The 20,086-nt window shown below is 48.4% G+C and overlaps 1 pseudogene; it reads right to left on the bottom strand.

Moving 5' to 3' along the window:
* Positions 1-12,048: 12,048 nt before the first annotated feature.
* On the bottom strand, positions 12,049-16,686 carry LOC139358388 (kin of IRRE-like protein 2; annotated as a pseudogene).
* Positions 16,687-20,086: the final 3,400 nt, after the last annotated feature.

The following is a 20,086-nucleotide window of genomic DNA, read 5'->3' as shown; positions in this document are numbered from 1 at the left end:
TTTCCTGTATGTGAGTCTTGGTAGGTCACAAGAAAGGAAGTGCATGCCATGTGAGCTCTGTTTCGTTTGGAGACACTTGACAGGGTGCACCGTGCTTTGATTACTCCTCACCAGTGGTTTCCACAGAGGGAGTGAGGAGCAGGTGATCTGCCAGTGTAATATGAAAGGCAGACTAGGCTCAGGGCTAGCTTAAAGGAAAAAGGAAAGGAGGTATCCATAGGGAAAATGGAGTTAGTTTTATATTCAAATCTTACCTGAGATGCCAACAAAGTAATGACAGAAAACTACATTTAGCTATATCAGTGGAGGCTAAAAGAAGATAATCAGAGAGACCAGGAAGCAACCTACTGCAGAAGGAGACAGAGGGAGGGAGGGAGGGAGGGTAAGAGAGAAGGCAGGGAGAGAGAGAGAGAGAGAGAGAGAGATGAAGAGAGATAGAAGGAGAGAGAGAGAGGGAGGGAGAGAAAAAAGAGAGACACAGAGAAAAAAGAGACAGAGAAAGGAGAGACAGAGGGAGAGAAAGGAAAGGAGAGAGAGATATGGAGAGAGAGAAAGAGAGAAAAAGTGAGAGAGAGAAAGAAGGAGAGAGAGGGAGAGGAAGGGAGAGGGAGAGAAAAAGAGACAGAAAAAGAGAAAAAGGGAGAGAGAGAAAACAGAGAGGGAGAAGGAGGGAGGGAGGGAGAGAGAAAACAGAGGGAGAAGGAGGGAAGGAGAGAGAAAAAGACGGAGGGCAAACAGGGAGAGAGGGGGAGTGGGAAGATGGGGGAGAGGGGAGGGGGGTAGCGAGATGGAGATGGAGAGGGAGAGGGAGAGGGAGAGGGAGAGGGAGAGGGAGAGGAATTGATTTGTGGTTGGAAAGTCCCGGGTTTAAATCTTGGCTCCACATGGGTAAGCATGGGCAGGTGAGGGAGGTCCCTGAGCCTCCTTTTTCTCACCTGTTGTTCATAAACGTGAGTTGCCTCTCCTCTCCTTCTTTTTCCTCGAATCTATAGTTCTAAGGAAAAAAAGTGTTTCATGTTTCATGCATTCAATAGAAGCTTTTTCCCCTGGTGCTGAATAAGTAGAAAAGGCACCAGAGGCCGGGTGCGGTGGCTCAAGCCTGTAATCCCAGCACTTTGGGAGGCCGAGACGGGCGGATCACGAGGTCAGGAGATCGAGACCATCCTGACTAACACGGTGAAACCCCATCTCTACTAAAAAATACAAAAAACTAGCCGGGCGTGGTGGCGGGCGCCTGTAGTCCCAGCTACTCGGGAGGCTGAGGCAGGAGAATGGCGTCAACCCGGGAGGCGGAGCTTGCAGTGAGCTGAGATCCGGCCACTGCACTCCAGCCTGAACGGCAGAGCGAGACTCCGTCTCAAAAAAGAAAAAAAAAAAAGAAAAGGCACCAGAAAGTGTAGTGAAACAATGAGGGTACTCTAAATCTGGCTTGAAGGGACTTCACCATTTCCAGAATGTTCCACAGCTAAAGATGAGCACATAGAGAAGGAGACCAGAAAAGACAGATGGATGAGGGACCTGGAAATTATTTTCATGTGAGTCCTGGCATGTTTCCTGAAATGGACCTTCCTGGCATTAGTTTGCATGAAAGAATTACTTTTCACTGGAGTGGAACAGACACCAAATAGCAATGGTGATGATGTGGAAGGATCACCTCCAGTGGCTTTGTAGGGGGTAGTAATAACAATGTGGTGAACCAGGGCGGGAAGAAGAACATGGAAAAAACACTTATAAGCAAATGTTTGTCACTCCTTGTGAACTTTCAGAAATAACCAGGTGAAACCCCTAATGGAATTAGAAAACCTTTATTAATAGCCAGGGAAAAGCACTAGGAATCAGAGGTGATTACTGTAAATGAAACCCGGTTTACAGGTGACCACATGCTATGTAAAGAATGAAGGAAATTGGGATTTATTCCATGAAATAGAGATGTAGGGAGACTGAATGAAGTTTAGCAGAAATTATGCCTCTTTCAAAATTCTGTTTTTCAGGTCTCCTTGAGTCTGAGTTAATACATGAGACACCAATAGGCTGGTTTAGAATTACATGTCTTTATGATTTCATCTTTATGCATTTACTTTTTGGGGTTGCCTCATATTAAAGAACTTCAGCTTCATTTTGTTAAAGTAACTTCAGCAAGTGAAAACAGACTATTCACTAATCTTGCATAAAAAAATCAATATTGTATTTGCATCGACTTCCCAGATCTAATTTACACTGCATATAGGGTATCCCCCAGGGAAGCTTAGCCCAAAGGAAAGAAGTTGAAGAGAAGAGGAAGAGAATGACTAGAATGAGGAGGACAGAAGAACACAGAAAGGGAGGAGGCCAGGTTGTGGATCAAGGCCAGGTCTGAAGGGGACAGCTGGTGGTACACATAGAAGCAAGAGGAAGGTCATCATGAGAAATTCTAGGAGTACAGAAGGAGGGTGTGTTTAGAGGTTCTGATTCCTCCAACAGGGGGAAACAGAAAAAGTCCAGAATCTTAAATAATGGGCTTGGGTCAGCCTCATGTATTCCATCAGGTCAGAGGGAGACAGGGTGTGTGTCTGAGGATCCAGGCAGAGTTTCAGGTGATGTAAATCAAGCCCAGTTGATAGTAGTTGAAGAAGATTCTAGAGAAGGAAACAGGAAATAGCATCTCTTGGTCAGAAATGGGCAGTCAGGTCTTTACTACTATACCCTCAAGAAATGACTGAATTCCAGAACGGCGTCTTCCTACCTCTGCCCTACCCATTACTTACTCTCTTGCAGTGTATGAGATACTTCCTGTGCACCACCCCACGTGCTCTTGGCTTTGCCTCTTACTTAAATGGCTGCTGCTGTGGCAATCAATCTATGCAGGCTTTGACAAGCTTCCTGCAGCCTGGGCCTCAGGAATTTTTGTCACACAGCATGGCATGCCCAAAGAATTGCTCAATACTCACAAATGCTCAGCTGTGAAATGCAGGGGAGCTTATGTCTCTTGGGGGACCCCTGGACAAATGTGGGACAGGATCTGATCAATAAATGTCTTCCTTCCCTTTCTTACTCCAGAGACTTTGTTCTGACTTCTCAGGTGATTCCATGAGATGTAAGTGGTCCGAGTGAGGGCCCATTGAAGAATGCAAATGTATCCTGGTATTGACTTGCTTTCCCTCCTGCTCTGTCTGTCCTCAGCCCTGCTGCCTAGAATCACCCTTCCAAAGAAACTACTGTCACATAAGCCTTTATCTCAGGCTCTACTCTGGGTAACCCAGGCTAGAAAAACAACAGACCAAGAGAGTGAGAAGGAGATGGGGATATCTTCCCTGGAGGGCTTCTTGAATTCAGCAAGTCGCTGCAGGGAGCAGGGGCTTCTCAGAACAAATGGTGAGACTTTCCCCATCCCTTGCTTTGGAGGGTGGTGAATACCTGGGGCAGGTACCTCTCTGGCTAATGATACTCCTTTTATAGGAGACATTTTTCTGCTTTTCAGAGATCATTTCACATAAAACTCAGACTTTGGGACTTAAAGTCCTACTCTCTTTTCTAGACCAATGACTCCCTAATTCTCCATGGCTTCATTGTAAGATCCAGAGTGCACATTTGCCCACTGACTTGATCTTCTGCCCCTGAATGTGGATCTATTCTTTATTATTCCCCTGAAATCAGTCTCCTGAGAACTGGCTGCCCCAACCCAGGTGTGGCCTAACTGATGCAAATATAGGGGAATTCTTGCCTCTGGTAGTTTGAGATTCAGTCCTTGGTCAGTTAATGGGAACCCAGATTATAGAATGCAGGTCTTTGCTTTCAGGAAATTCAATGACTGTGTTGGAAGCACTAATTACCTGCCTTAAAAACTAACATTATTAGCCAAGAATAATTATTACTGCAAGGAAAAGGAAGACAATCAGGAAGGAACACATCTTTAAAGCCACTTTCAATTTCAACTCACCTTCTAGCGGAGGGGGAAAGGTGCAAATCCTTATTCTCCTCTCTATTAAAAAGGAAGCCTTCAACTGTAAGCAATCTGCCACTGAATCCCATTTATATTTTTTACCTGTGGTGTGAATAGCAATTAGATGTAGTGACAAAAACACAACATGTGGAGGTTCATACAACTTTGGTATTTGTTATTTTAAGTTCCTTTTCAGGATATAAATGATTATTGGAGTTTGAGTGAGTTATGGTTGGTGGGTGAAGGGTGTGAGGTCTGAAGTGTGTGTGTGTGTGTGTGGTGGGGGGTAGCATAGGGAGGCTTTATGGTTACTATGGCTACACCACACAACTCCCCTGGCAACTTGAACAGGGTGTAAGGGCAACAAACAGGGGGAGTTGGAAAAGCATACAAATGAAATCAGAGGGGGTTACAAATTTCCAAAATGGAAGACTGTATTTCCTTAAATACCTCTACCATCTGGGCACGTTCTCTTTTAAGATTCTGTACTCCAGATGCATTTTTGTCAAACAAAGCAGAGTTATCTTTAGTAATATAAAATTCAGGGAGCAATGGCTGAGCGTAACAATTCTAAAGAAACCTTGGGATCGGCCATAGAGTGATGCCTGATTTAACTGGCATTATTGGGTCGCAATGCTACATAAATAAAATAACCCCCGTAATGGGAGCTACCTTGTTGAACTAGGATGGATGAGTGGGTCAGTGGGAAGATTCTCTTTATTATTCTCCTTTAATCTGCCTCCAACGCTGCACCTGCAACATCTCTTCTAGGTCTGCCTTGGCCCCAAAACCCACCAAACTCTGTGGGGAGATAACAAAAGGAAGGGTGTGAGGATGAAGGGTAACCTTGATGACTCTAATTCTGTTTTCCACTCTCCTCTCTCCTTCCACACAGGCCTAGCTCGTGGGTAATTGGATGGAGGAGAGGATGAAAGCAAGTGAAACTTCCTCCTTCCTTCAGGCCATAACAGCCAAATAGTCTCTTGCTTATGTGACATACACTTTGTGATTAATTCACTGCTTACCCTTCTTTGTCTATTGCTCCATCCTTTTCTCAACTCAACAGAGACTTCTATTTTTCTCTGTTTTTTAAAGTCTTAATTTTTAAAAGTTTTGTGGAGGTAAAATTCACATAACATAAAATGAACCATGTGAAAAGACAGGTTGAGTATTCCCTTATTTGAAATACTTGGGACCAGAAGTGCTTCAGATTTTGGATGTTTTTGGATTTTAGAACATTTGTATGTATACAATGAGATATCTTGGGGACAGGACCCAAGTCTAAACTTGGCATTAATTTATATTTCATATACGCCCTATATGCATAGCCTAAATGTAATTTTTATAATATTTTTAACAATTTTATACAGAAAATAAAGTTTGTGGTAAGTACTTTTATGTGCAGAATTTTCCACCTCTGGTGTCAAGGTAGCACTCAAAAAGCTTCAGATTTTGGAGCATTTCAGATTTTGAATTTTTGAATTAGGGATGCTCACCCTGTGTAGCTTTCAGTTGCGTTTAGTATACTCTCTGTGTTTCACAATAAACATCTCTATTTCATTCCAAAACATTTTTACCACCTCAAAAGGAAACCTGGTACCTGCTGAGCCATCACTCGCCACTTCCCCCCTCCTCCGCCCCTGCCAACCACTAAAACTTTTAATTGTAGTATAAAATACGTGCAGAAAAATGTGCAGGTCATATGTGTGCAGCTCAGTGACTTTCAACAGGTGGTCACACCCGGGGTCCCCTGAGCTCAGATCAAGATGGAATCTTAGCAGCTCCTCCTGTGGTCCCTCTCACTTCTAGCCCAACTACCAGAGAAGCCACTATCCTAATCATGGATTGTGTGTGTGTTTTTGAGCTTTCATCACATGGGCTCCAACCTTATGTTCTCCTTTGAATCTGGCTTCATATCTTCATCAGTATGTTTGTATGGTTACGGTTTGCTTATTCTCTTCACATCTTCATCAATATGTATGTATGATTGTGTTTTGCTTATTTTCATTACTGTATTGTATTTCCTTGGGCAAATTTACTCTAATTTGTTTGCTGGGTGAATATGCTTCACTTTACTTATCCATTCTATTGTTTCGTGGTGCCTAGTTTCCCTCTTTAGGACTGCAGGACAAATTCCCCTGCTGTCTCAGTGGAGGAGAGCTGCTTTGCCCAGGTCACACTCCTTTGCTGGGCAGTCCACATCCAGTGCTGATTGACATGTGGGGTATGAAGGCCTAGCCCCGTCACTCTAACTTGGGACAACTAGGAAGCGCTATCCCAGATTCAGAGCTCTCCCGTGGGGGTCAGCTGAGGCCATGATGACCTGCATTGCAGCCCACCCGGCTTCTCTCTGCCCAATTCTACTCCCTCCCCTCCCGCCATGGATGACGATTCTTTAATTAATGTCCTGCATGTGAGCATTGCTTTCTGGGTAGGAGTGGGCTTTGGATCATTTGTAATTTTTTGCTTTCATGAAGTAGTGCTGCTATGAACATTCTGGTACAGGTGTTCTGGTGAAGATGTGTGTGCATTTCAGTGGGGTATGTATCTCAGAGTGGAACTGCTAGGTTTTAGAATTAGCACTCACTCAGCTTTAATAGATAGTGCCAAACAAAGTGGTTGCACCAATTTACCTTCTTGTCAGGAGTCCTAGTTGTTTCACATCCTCACCAATATTTAGTTCTCTTTTACATGTTAGCTAGTATAATAGGGGTCATGATATTTCAATCAATGCGGTATTTTTTTTTTTTTTTAGATTGAGCTTCTCTCTTGTGACCCAGGCTCGAGTGCAGTGGTGCGGTCATGGCTCCCTGTAACCACCACCTCCCAGATTCAAGTGATTCTCCTGATTCAGCCTTCCTAGTAGTTGGGATTACACATGCATGCCATCATGCCTACCTAATTTTTGTATTTTTAGTAGAGATGGGGTTTAGTTATGTTGGCCAGGCTGGTCTCAAACTCTTGACCTCAAGCCATCCACCTGCCTTGGCCTCTCAATGTGCTGAGATTACAGGCTTGAGCTACAGTGCCCCGCCTTCAATGTGGTTTTAATTTGCACCTGCATTGCAGCCTATATACTTTTTAGGTACCTCTCTTGAGCCATTGGGCAGATACCCCTTTTTTAAGACTAAATATTTTTTAAGAGCAGCTTTAGGCCCACAGCAAAATTGACAGGAAGTATAGAGATTTCCCATATAACCCCTGCTCCTACATCTGCATAGCCTCCCCCCATTATCAACATGCCCCAACAGAGTGGCACATTGACACATCATTATCACCCAAAGTCCACGGCTTACATCAGCATTCTCTCTTGGTGTTGTACATTCTATGGGTTTGGACAGATGTGTAATGACATGTATCCATTATTATAATAGCACGCAGAGCATTTTCACTGTCCTGAAAATCCTCCTTGGTCTGCAGACACTCTTTACAATGATCACATCCCCCTTTATCCACGACAGGCATACATTTTCTTGTGCACCATTGGGACCAACATTTATTAAGTTTTTTTTTATTTAGGAAAACTATAAATATAATTTACCACAATTATCATAAGTATAGAGTTCCATGGTAATAAATACACTTAAATACTTTTTTCCCCTTCATTCCCCCAAGATATTTATTAATTTTAATACCTTTCTACCTACTGGGTACAGGTAAGACCGGTATGGTTTTATAGTGGACTGGAATATTGTTGCCTTATTACATTGCAGCAGCTCCCTGTAGTAAGAAGCAGCTGAAGAGGCTGGGCACGGTGGTTCACACCTGTGATCCCAACACTTTGGGAGGTTGAGGCAGGCGGATCACGAAGTCAGGTGATCAAGACCATCCTGGCTAACATGGTGAAACCCCATCTCTACTAAAAATACAAAAAATTAGCCAGGCGTGGTGGCGGGCGCCTGTAGTCCCAGCTACTTGAGAGGCTGAGGCAGGAGAACCTGGGAGGTGGCTTGAACCTAGGAGGTGGAGCTTGCAGTGAGCTGAGATCACATCACTGCACTCCAGTCTGGGTGACAGAGCAAGACTCCATCTCGAAAAAAATAAAATAAAATAAAAAAGAAGTAGCTGAAGAGTAACAGAAACCCCTGGGGCATGCTATCCTAGAGCAAGAGAGGTATGGCTAGTACTAGAAAGGGGCCTGGGGCCAGGGGACAGGGTAAAGATACCAGAAGAAGTTGGCTGAGGCAAAAGAAGGTCAAGGTTGATGCAAGAAAAAGAACATGAGTATACATAGAAATAGAAGTAGGTCTAAGCCCTGCTACTAATCAGCTTGAGCCACTGAATTTAGACCTCAGTTTCTACATGTATAAATTAGCAGGTTTGGTATAAACAAACCTTCCAGATTGTTTCCTTCTCATTTTACATTTTCATTAATTACAAAAGTTATATATATAAAACTAGTAATTGGAGTCCCACTTCTGGCATGACAGCATAAGGAACTCCAGTGACCTGCTCACCAGTGAAAATCATCAAAAAAAAAAAAAAAAAAAAAAGCCAAACAAACTAAAGCCTCTATAAATGGTCCTAATGGCAAATGAAAAGAAAAATATCTTCAAGCAAGCCTATGAATATTCAGCAGGAAAGGAGCGAGTCTCTGGTATCTGCCCCAAGACCTCTTCCTTCCTCTCCCCTCCCAGCTCAGTGAGGCTCTTTGCCTCATCCCTCCTGCTCAGCTGAGTGTAGAGACTCCACTCCAGATGGCTGCGGCCAAGAACACAGGGTTCTCTCTTCCCCCAGCTCCCACTGCTTTCTTCCTGGGAGGAGCAGGATATCAGCATTTCTCATCTTGCCCTCAGCTGCCTGTTGCCCAGGCTTAGTTCCAGGCAAGTGCTGGTGAGAGGTGAGGGCTCCCTTCTTCCTCTCAGCCTGTGCTATGCAACAGAGGAGGCTGAAAATACTAGGGCCCTGATCACTCTTGTGCCACCGCAGCTTGTGGGCTGATGGTTCCATATCAGAAGAGGTAAACCAAGAAGACCCCAGTCTGATGTCACACCCTTGATCCCCCAACTCCAATGAGCACTCAGCTAGAGCGGAAAGAAGCTTGTCATCATCCTCACCTCCAGCTTGAGAGCTGTCTCAGAGACTTTGCCTGGGGGAGAAGCAGGCCATACAACAAGTAGCTCCTAATCTCTTTCCAAAGGAACTGACTTCATTTGCGATAGAGAGTGGAGAAGTTCAAACCTAAGGGCCCTCTCTGGTGAGAGGCAATTGATGCATATGGGTCTAGGTCTTAAGACAATACTGTCTACGTGGTAGGCCAACTTGTCTGCAGGAGAGAACTGGAGAATAAAACAGCTGGGAGAAATCCTGTTGGGGTCAGAACAAATCTCAAACATGAACCTCAGGAACTGTGTCTCCAAAGGAGTCATAATTTGATTGGATTACTTTATAAAGAAATTTATGCCCCAGGGAATTGCTGAAAACAACAGAATGATCAGCAGGCAATTAGCAGAGTTAAACAGCTAGGAGTCAACAGGGAAAGAAAGAGAACTGAACCAATATGATTCATCCTACGGTCATCTCAGGGTGACTGTGGTCATACCCAAGTCTGTATCTCCCTAAGGAGCAACATCAGAGGTTTAACACTATGGAGTAGGGATAGGGAGTAGGGGGTGGGAGAAATAGACTTCACTCAAATCTAATCACTGAAAAATAAACAAGAAAATAACAAACAAGTCTTAGAGGGGAATTCCAGTACCCAGCACTGCTACAATATATTATCTAAAATGTTCAGTCTCAAAAAATATTGCAAGCCACACACTGGAGGAACACTGGAGCAAAGAAGGCAATAGAAACTGCTTGTGAGAATAACCAGATATCATATTTAGTAACAAAATACTTTAAGATAGCCGTTATACAAACATGTTCACAGAACTAAAGGAAACTGTGATTAAAGAAGTAAAGGAAGGTAGCATGACAATGTGACATCAAATAGAGAACGTTAAAAAACAGAAATTACAAAACAGAACCAAAAGCAAATTCTGGGGTTTAAAATTACATAACTGAAATAAAACATTTACCAGAGTGGCTCAACAGTGGATTTGAAGTAGTAAAAAAAAAAAAAAATTAACAAACTTGAAAATAGATTATAATTCTTTTATGTTCAAAATCTTATATGATGTTGGCCAAACTGATAACATTTAAACGTGAAGACCACAGCAAGACTTGTATTGGAACAGGTTTAATAGATTTTACCGTCATTTGTAGGGCATGGACCAGCCTAATTTGAATATTTAGGTGTGGGAGGTTATAGTGGGAAAGCAAGAAGCATGAAAAAGACTAACTTGTTCAATATGTCATTTGGTTCAGCCTGATTGCCCATGTATCAAGTGAGATTTTGAAAAAGTTTTAGACTTTGATTGTGTTACTCAGAAAAATAGAGTATGGATTTTGAGGTCTGGGTTTGACTTCTAACTTAGTCACTTTTCAGTTTACCTTGGCCAGCACCTAGTGCTAGGTAGTAACCAATCACAAAATTTCAGTGGCATACAACAGTAAGGACTAGTTTAGCTCGTGTGTTGGTGGGGCAGCCTGGGAGTTTGTTGGGTACGGGATAGATTGATCTAGGCATGGCTCAGTGGGGGTGGCTCTGTTTTATGTGTCTTTTTGGGACCAGAAGGCTAGACTGATGATGGCAGAGGGGCAAGAGAGCAGGTCCAACTGTAAAAGCACATTCTAAGCCTCTGTTTGCATCCCATCTGCTAACATCCCATCAGCCAAAACAAGACACATAGCTAAATCCATAGTCAAAGGGGCACTGTGAATTTACACAGCAAAGAGTATAGACAGATGATCCTATTACTGGGGGGAGGTAAAGACTTGGAACCATATGACAGTCTACTATAGTCAACTACTAGCAAGTTATTTTGTGTTATCTGAAAGAAGGAGATGATACTACCTAACCTTATAATTTTGCTGTGAGGGTTAATTGCAATATTTTATGTACCTCCCTTGACATGTCATACATAATCAATGGCTATGAATTTCCTTCCTATACAAAAGCCATAATGGCCAGGCACGGTGGCTCAAGCCTGTAATCCCAGCACTTTGGGAGGCCGAGACGGGCGGATCACGAGGTCAGGAGATCGAGACCATCCTGGCTAACACGGTGAAACCCCGTCTCTACTAAAAAATACAAAAACTAGCCGGGCGAGGTGGCGGGCGCCTGTAGTCCCAGCTACTCGGGAGGCTGAGGCAGGAGAATGGCGGGAACCCGGGAGGCGGAGCTTGCAGTGAGCTGAGATCTGGCCACAGCACTCCAGCCTGGGCGACAGAGGGAGACTCCGCCTCAAAAAAAAAAAAAAAAGCCATAATGGATATTATAATTCTTTTATGTTTGAAATCTTATACGATGTTGGCCAAACTGATAACATTTAAAAGTATGAAATAATTAATACATTATTTTTGTAACACGCTAGTAAAATAATGGATTTCTATCTATTATTTTCCCACTAGGTTCCACTTGCAAAAATATTTTGGCATTGTTGAATCCAGAGTGTATGGCCATTCTGAATATTGCTATTTTGAATTTTCTTACATCAAAACATTACCTGAAGCTTCTACACTGCTTTTCTGTGAATCCCTTCTTGTGGTTATATGAGAGTTTGTCATTTGTTGGACCATAATGGGGCAAACTATTTCATGGAGAGGTTTCAAGGCCTCTGGGCTGGGCATCCATTACCTGAGCTGGTGTCCTGTTGGTTTTAGAGTGTTGGCACCTGCTGAGTGATTGAGGCAAGGATCTTAGGGTGCAGGGCTCTCGAGCTCCATAAATCCTCTCTTCCCTGAGAAGAAAAGCTAGCATACTGGAAAAGCAACAAAGTCCTCCATGTTTTATTAGTGTGACTGCTGCCCGTGGGAGGAAAAACAAAGCCATCTGCAGGTGCTGTCAGTGTCAATAACACATGACACCAGGCTCCAACCCCACTGAGTTGATTTGGTGGTCTAAAATATTTTGGCCAGACATAGGACTGCATCTGTGGCTTTGTATATTTGTTGAAGGAGCTACCTAAGCTCATTTGTTAAATTTTTAAAAAGCAAATGAAGCGGACCTAGAATTGGTTTAATGAAGATGTGGCTCACAAGGGCAATGAGCAGCAGGTGGGCTCTGCTATCTGGGCAGGGTTAGTTCAATTAAGAAAAGCTTTGTCAGCAAGCTGTTGATTTCTTTGGGACCCAGATGAAAACCCACTGTTGTCGAGACTAGTTCCATGGCTAGACTCAAGGGCTGTCACTACTGGGGGAGCTGGGATGGAGACGGTGGGTCACTCAGAGGAGAGGCTTTGCTCTCCCCAAAGGCTGTAACAAAGCCTGGTCTGGCCAGCGCACTCTCCGCTAACCTTAATCAATCAGGCCATGCTGCCTCCAAACTCTGATTCCTCTAAAAGCCTCGCCTTTAATAGGTCGGTCTCCAGGCCCCGCTGGGTGTAAAGCTCCTTCCAGGCCACTCCCACTGCATTAGCCCTTGCCCCCTCTGTCCACTCCCTATCCCAGGACGGGCTAGATCCCCTAGAAGCCCCGCCTTCTCACCGTTCAGTCAGCGGAGCCTCCGAGGCGCAGCCCCCCTGGCCCGAGAGCCCAGGCTCAGCCCTGCACACATAGTCTCCTGCGTCCTGTGGTCCCACCGACGGAAGGCGCAGTGCGTCTCCAGAGCCCAGCACCTGCGACAGGGAAGGGGCGTCAGAAGCCGGATTTGCAAGGAAGCCTGGTCCCCCGCCAGCCACCGCCTCAAGATTTAGGGCTGCACCTGCGCGCCACAGCGGCGGGTCCAGATTACCCGTGGAAGCGGGTTCCCGCGCCAGGCACAGCTGAAGGAGGCGTCTTCCCCCACGTCCACGGACACGGGCTCCGGCTTTGCCTGCAGAATCGGCCCAACTGGACGAAGGAGATGAGGGGTCACAAGGCCGGAGAGGAATGCAGTCCCTGACCCGGGATCAGCCCCATAGAAACACCACACCCTCTAGGGGGCAAGAATATGCCCCAAGTCTACTCTCTTCCTCCTAATACCCCACGCCCACTCTCCTGACCCCGCCCCTCAGCAACCCTGAAAGCCTCGCCCACCTTTGACCACACCCACAGCCCCGCCCCAGCTCACACAGCACATCCAGCGCAGTGCTGCGGTTGGCGCTGCCCACGGCGTTGCTGACCTCGCAGGACACGGGCTCAGTCAGGAACGAGGCGCCTGCCACGACCTCCAACCTTGGCCCACGGGTCCCGAGCACCGAGGAGCCCCCTTTTGCCCACCTGAGGAAATGGTGGCGCTGTTACCGTTATCCCTGCTCTCTGGCACACCTACTCAGGTCCCAGCCCTTCCCAAGCTCACTCTTGGGGCTAGGGAGAGGTGGTCTTCGTCCTCACCTGTAGCCTGTGACTGGAGGCTGGGCTGTGGCCTGGCACAGGAAAGTGACCTTCTCTCCCTCCTGCACAGTGTGTGGTGAAGCAGACAAAGTCACCTCTGGGGGGTCTGTGAGGGTGGGACAATGGTCAGGTGGGCAAGGACCAGGAACACCTCTGTCACTGGCCTAGGGGTCCAGTGCCTGATTCCTCCACCCCAGGAGTCTGGGCCCCTAATCCCCTTCTCCCTTTGAGTCAGGAGTCTGGGCTTTCAGTTCCCAATTCCCCCAGTTAGGGAGTCAAGGCCCAGCTTCCTCTTTCCCCAGGGACCCCCAGCCATCTGTCGTCTCCTGCTCGGAGTCTCACTCTGTTGCCGAGTGGCAGGATCTCAGCTCACTGCAACCTCTGCCTCCGGGGTACAAGTGATTCTCCTGCCTCAGCCTCCCAGGTGGCTGGGATTAAAAACGTGTGCTATCATGCAGGGCAAATTTTTGTATTTTTAGTAGAGATGGGTTTCGACATGTTAGCCAGACTGGTCTCGAACTCCTGAGCTCAGATGATCCGCCCGCCTCGGCTTCCCAAAGTTCTGGGAGTACAGGCATGAGCTACCATACCTGGCCCTCTCCTGCTCTCTTAGATCCAGGAATCCAGGTCCCAGTTTCCTCATTCCCCAGGGGCCACAGTCCCCTCCTTCCTCATACCCAGGAGTCAGGGCCCCACACCCCTCTTTCCCAGGGCCAGCTGCACTCACACTGCAGGCTCAGTGTGATAGCTGTGTCCCTTCCCGCAGGCAGGGCCTGGCTCCAGGCCCTGCAGACCAAGGTGGCTCCATCATCATGGCTGGAAGGGGTCAGGGTTAAGGTGCTCTCCACTGATCCAGGGGTCCCTTCCTTCAGCAGGGTCTGGAGGGATGGATAAGAATAATAATGCCATCTACCCCTTACATCAGGGGTGTCCAATCTTTTGGCTTCCCTGGGCCATATTGGAAGAAGAATTGTCTTAGGCCATACATGCTAACACTAATGATAGCTGATGAGCTAAACAGTTACAAAAAAGTCTCATCATGTTTTAAGAATGTGTATGAATTTGTGGTGGGCCACATTCAAAGCCATTCTGGGCTGCATGCAGCCCACAGGCAACAGGTTGGATAAGCTTGCCTTACTTATATAGGGTTCACTATGTGTTGGGCACTCTTCTGGGCATTTATAGGTATTTATTTATTTAATCCTCACCATACCCTATGACATGCATGCTATTATTATTCCAATTGTATGGATAAGGCAACTGAGGCACAGAGAGGTTAACTAAACATCAATCAACTAGCAAGTGGCTGAGACATGATTTGAACCCAGGTAGTCTGGCCCTAGAATCTTGACCCTGCATCATATTTCAAGAGTCCAAACCCTTGAACCCCTGCCCTCCCATGTCTTCTTCTCCTCGGGATGAGCCTGTGGTCAGAGTGTACCCCAAGTTTTCCTGAATGGGCAATGGCTAGCACAGGAATTTGGACCTGACCTGATGGAAGGTGGTTCCATCCAACCGGACCCCATCTCGGAACTACAGCAATTCAGGGGTAGGGCAGGCATCCCCAAGGCTCCGACGTGTCAGGTTCACAGGAACTCCAGCAATGAGAGACACAGAGGGGCCGCCCAGCACCTGGGGGACTTCTGGGGGGACTGCAAGGTGGATTTGGGGTCAGAGATGGATCCTGATCCTCTCAGCTCCAATTGACCACTCCCCTGGGCTCCCTGGACTCTGCTACTCATAGCTAGTACTGGCTGCCCCCTTGGGCTCCCAGGGGACAAGTGGGTGAGGTCCTTACCCAGCACGTGAAGTTGGGCTGGTCTCGAGCGGAGGCCTGCTTGTGTAGCCTGACATTCATATGATGCTTCATCCTCTAGCTCCACGGGCCTAATGTGGAGGTCATGCTGGCCATTGGCTGCATTCCCTGATATCCAGTACCGGGACCACCCTGGAGTCAGGGAGGAGGCAGCACGCCATGGTTCTGACCGGTCCACACATTTGGTGGTAAGACACTATTAAAGAGTGTGTACTGGGCCCATAGAGACTCTAACTCCCTCCCAACCCAGAGTCACTGCAAACTTGGTGGTAATAAATTCAGAAAGGAAAGCAAGAAAATGATTGCCATGAAAGTTAGGTTAGATACTACTTCTGGAGTGAGGGGGAGGGGGGCTATGATAGGGGAAAGGAATACGGGGGCTTCTGGGGAGCTGGCAGTGGACTTGGGTATTGGCTGTGTGAGTGTCTATATTATTTGGTAAACCTTCCGTTTATGTTTACTGTATTTTTTGCATTTATGTTCTCTTTCTTTCTTTTCCTTTTCCTTTTTTTTTTTTTTGAGACAGGGTCTCACCATTACCTGGAGTGCAGTGGCTTGATCATGGCTCACTGTAGCCTTGAACTCCTGGGCTCAAGCAATCCTACCACTTCAGCCTACTGAGTAACTGGGACTACAGATGCACATCACCATGCCTGGCTAATTTGTTTAAAATATATATATTTTTTTCTAGAGATAAGGTCTTGTTATGTTGCCCAGGCTGGTCTCAAACTCCTGGTTTCAAGCTATCCTCTGGCCTCAGCCTCCCAAAGCGTTGGGATTCCAGGCGTGAGCCACCGCACCTGGCCTGTTTACTATTTTGCAATAACATAATAATTCCAAAACTCTATGGGTCACCCTCAAAGAAGCAGCTCAAAAATCAGGACTCCTAAATGTTTACCCAAGCCCATCAATTTCCCAAACTTAAAATGTCAAAATAGAAACTGCAGGTACAGCCGAGCCCAGCAACTCTACCCCTAGCCAGCCCGTCCCAGCGTGGAGAGAACCGTCTTACCTCGCGGGTCCCTTTGGCCCCCTAGGGCCAGCCCACTCTAAGTCCCCTGAACTAGCCCCCAGTAGGCGCCCAGAGCACACCGCAGCCGGGCTTCCTCCCCCAGCAGCACCACCAGGTCCTCTGGCTGTTGCAGGAAATGGGGCGACCGGTCTAGGAAAGTTGGGGGCAGCAGGGCTGAGCTTAGCACCTTCAAGAGCCCCCTCATTCAGGACCCAGGGGTCCCAGCCCCCAACTCGCTTCTCCCTAGTGAAGGGGCAGCCCGCAAGCAATCCCCCCACACCCACCCCATATTCATCCGCTCCCTTCGTGCGGTACCTGCGCTCCCTCTGAAGCAGAAGAGCAGGACGAGGAGGGCGGGGACCAGCATCCTGAGCGTGTGTCCCCCAAGGTTCACGAGATTTGCAGTCGCACGGGCCTCCCTGTCAACTTCTTCCTCGGAAGCACTCCTCCTGTCACCCTGGCCCGGAGCCCCCTTCGCGCTCGACTCTTCGCCCCAGCCTAGAGAACCCCTGTCTCTGGCCTGGAGTCCTCCAAGTGAGCTCATCCGCAGCCTCTGACGCTCTGAAACGCCTGCCAGTTCCGCGCCCTGGGTCTCTGGGAGACCCCAAGAGGGCCCAATCCAGCTCGCCCCGCCCGGGTCCGCCTCCTGGGAGCTCCGCCCTCTTCCCATTGAGAAACTCCCGGGGCTGGACGCGGATGAATGGGGGATGCAGGGCGGGGTCCCCCGGCGGGTGGACGCCCCCAGTTCAATTGGGGTCTGGGAGCCAGAACACCTGGGTTCCAGGAGGGGGTCCGGGCTGGGTTGGACACCTGCGCCCTGCCAAGGTTGAGGGGCAGGCATGGGGGTGAGGAGGAGGGAAGGGAAAGAGTGGAAGAAACTTGCTCAGCCCAGGTCCTGGAGGGACTGCGCTCAGTGGAAACCGAGCTATAAATGGGGGCCTCTGGGGCCTCGCCACTTTCCGCGCCCTGGGGAGGCGGGGTCCGGGGCTCCTCTGGCCTGCGGGTCGGGAAGAGGGCACGCCGATACCTGGGGGACAGTTGGGACCCCTGCCTTGACTCCCCCAGCCTCAAAACCCCTCCTCAAAGTGGGGAACAGAGGGCTGTTCCCTTGTTATGGCTGCAAACGTCCTAAGACCGAGGAATCCAGGACCCCGGCCCCTCCTTTCCCAGGACCCCGCAGTCCCGGCCCAGCCCCTCTCCCCACTCCGCTGGCCGGGCACCTCGGCCTGGTTGCCTGGGACGGCTGGGAGGCGGCGGTGCCTGGCCAGGGCAGGCAGGGAGGCTGGGAACCGCGCAGCTTGTCCTGACACTCCATGCAGCCCAGCCAGCTGGGGCGTTCCCAAGCTGCGCAGCTGGCCAAGCAGGTGGGAGGGACCCCGAGCAGCCTGAAGGAGGGCTGGGGAGCTGGGACCCTGATCTGACATTCCTGGACCTGTAAGAACTGGGGGGTCCACATTCAAATTCTACGCTGTTCTTAGGCTCAGACTCTGTGTCCCTAAATGGCGGGGTGGGGTTGGGAGTAGGGGTTGGACTTACAGGATTGTAAGGGACTGGTGGTTGAGGCCTTTGCTGGCTGAGACGCTGATGGCCTGATCTCCTGGTTCCTTGAGAGGCTGGAGACTCAACTCCTAGGTCTCCTGCTTGCAGCATGGTGCACTTGGAAGAGGGTGACAGGGGTCAGAATATCTGGTCTTAAGTCTTAGAGTCGGTGGATTTAACTGCCAATCTCTCCCCACCCCCACATGGGCCCAGGAGGATTTGGAAATCAGACGGTGAACATCTGTCCTAAGTCGTGTGTGTGTGTGTGTGTGTGTGTGTGTGTGTGTGTGTCTGTGTGTGTGTGTATGGGGCTGGTGGGGGGCGGGGGGATGCAGGGGTGGGTAGGGTGGCCAGGAGGATCAGAGGCCCAAATTCCTGAGTCCTTGGAGAGAAGGGACTGAGACCCCAGGGTCTGAGAGGAGAGGGGTCTGGGGGCCTACACTCCTGGCTTCTATGTGGCATATCTAGTGCATGGATTTTGAAATAGGATGGCATGGGCCCAGAACTCCTGAGTCTTGGGGAGGAACTCAAGTAGTGGGACTGTTTTTCCAGGCACTTGGTGCAGCTTCCCCTTCCTGGCTCTCTGGGGCCATGTACATGGAAAGATGGAGAGCCCAAGGTCCCAAGAGCACTGGGAGAAGGAAAACAGACAAGGTGGAGGGTGGAAGGTTTGTGCTAATTAAAGGCCCCAGCAAGGGACAGCTCCATGCTCTGGCCCCTTGGGACACCATCTGGCAAGGGCCCCCAGGAAAGAGCCACCGCCCCCCCAGCTCGGCATCCAGCCCATTTCCCAGGGGGTGTAGGGGGCAGTTGGGAGAGGGGAGGTGGGAGGAGGGCAAGGGGTCAAGCATGTGAGGGAAGAGGGAAGGCCAGCATGGAGGATGAAGCTGGGGGCTGGGGCCAGATGCCTCATCTGGTTCCTGGGGAAGGAGACGCAGGTGGGGCCGAGTCCTTGAGGAGGCGGGGAGAAAACTAGCATTTCCGATTCCCGCAGGAGATAAGCAGGCAGAAGAAGCTTATCCCAGGCGAGTGTATGTGCACGCGGGGAGGGCAGGCCTACCAGCATATGGTTATAAAATCCAGGGATGTGATGAGGGGAGCCACTCAGAGATGGAGAGACACATAAGAGAAAGAGGCGTGGTCAGAGTGTGGTTAAGAACAAATATTTATGGAGCTCCTGGTGTGTGTGAGACAGAGTGTGGGGTGAGGGGAGCGACAGAAGTGAGAACAGAGACAGAGAAACAGAAGAACAGAGACATGTAGAGACGGAGAGACAGTGAAATAAAGATTGACTGAGACTTAACCACTTAATACAGAGAGAGAGAGAGTCTCAAACAGATGGAGAAACATAGAAAGATAAATCGGCTGGACACGATGGCTCACACCTGTAATCCCAACACTTTGGGAGGCTGAGGTGGGCGGATCACTTGAGGTCAAGAGTTCAAGACCAGCCTGATAAACATGGAGAAACCCCGTCTTTACTAAAAATACAAAAAATTAGCCAGGCGTGGTGGCGCATGCTCGTAATCCCAGCTACTAGGGAGGCTGAGGCAGCAGAATCACTTGAACCCAGGAGGCGGAGGTTGCAGTAAGCCGAAATCACACTACTGCACTCCAGTCTGGGCAACAAGAGCGAAACTCCATCTCAAAAAAAAAAAAAAAAAAAAAAAGAAAGAAAAGAAAACAAAACAAAAAGAAAAAAAGACAAATCAAGGGCTGGGTGCGGTGGCTCATGCCTGTAATCCTAGTACTTTGGGAGGCCAAGATGGGAGGATTGCTTGAGCCCAGGAGTTCCAGACAAGCCTGGGCAACGTAGCAAGACACTGTCTCTGCAAAAACATTTTAAAAAAATTAGCCAAGTGACCAGGCGCAGTAGCTCACACCTGTAATCCCAGCACTTTGGGAGGCCAAGGCAGGTGGGTTACCTGAGGTCAGGAGTTTGAGGCCAGCCTGGCCAGCATGGTGAAACCCCGTCTCTACTAAAAATACAAAAATTAGCCTGGTATGGTGGCTGATGCCTGTATTCCTAGCTACTCGGGAGGCTGAGGCAGAAGAATCGCTTGGACCTGGGAGGCAGAGGTTGCAGTGAGCCAAGATCGTACCATTGCACTCCAGCCTGGGTGACAGAGCAAGACTCCTTCTCAAAAAAAAAAAAAAAAAAAAAAAAAACAGAATGGTGATGTGGGCCTGTAGTCTCAGCTACTCAGGAGGCTGAGGCAGAAAGAACACTTGAGCCCAGGAGGTTTGAGGCTGCAGTGAGCCATGACCACACCACTACAGTCTAGCCTGGGCAATAGAGCAAGACCCTGTCTCTACAAACAAATTTTTAAGTTAGCTGGAGTGGTAGTGCGTACCTGTAGTCCCAGCTACTCAGGAGGCTGAGGCAGGAGGATCACTTGAGTCCAGGAAGTTGAGGCTGCAATGAACCAAGATCATGCCACTG

This window comes from Macaca nemestrina, chromosome 15 (genome assembly GCF_043159975.1).
Source record: "Macaca nemestrina isolate mMacNem1 chromosome 15, mMacNem.hap1, whole genome shotgun sequence".
In the NCBI taxonomy this organism is placed as follows: Eukaryota; Metazoa; Chordata; class Mammalia; order Primates; family Cercopithecidae; genus Macaca; species Macaca nemestrina.
This window is presented reverse-complemented; position numbering and strand designations above follow the sequence as displayed.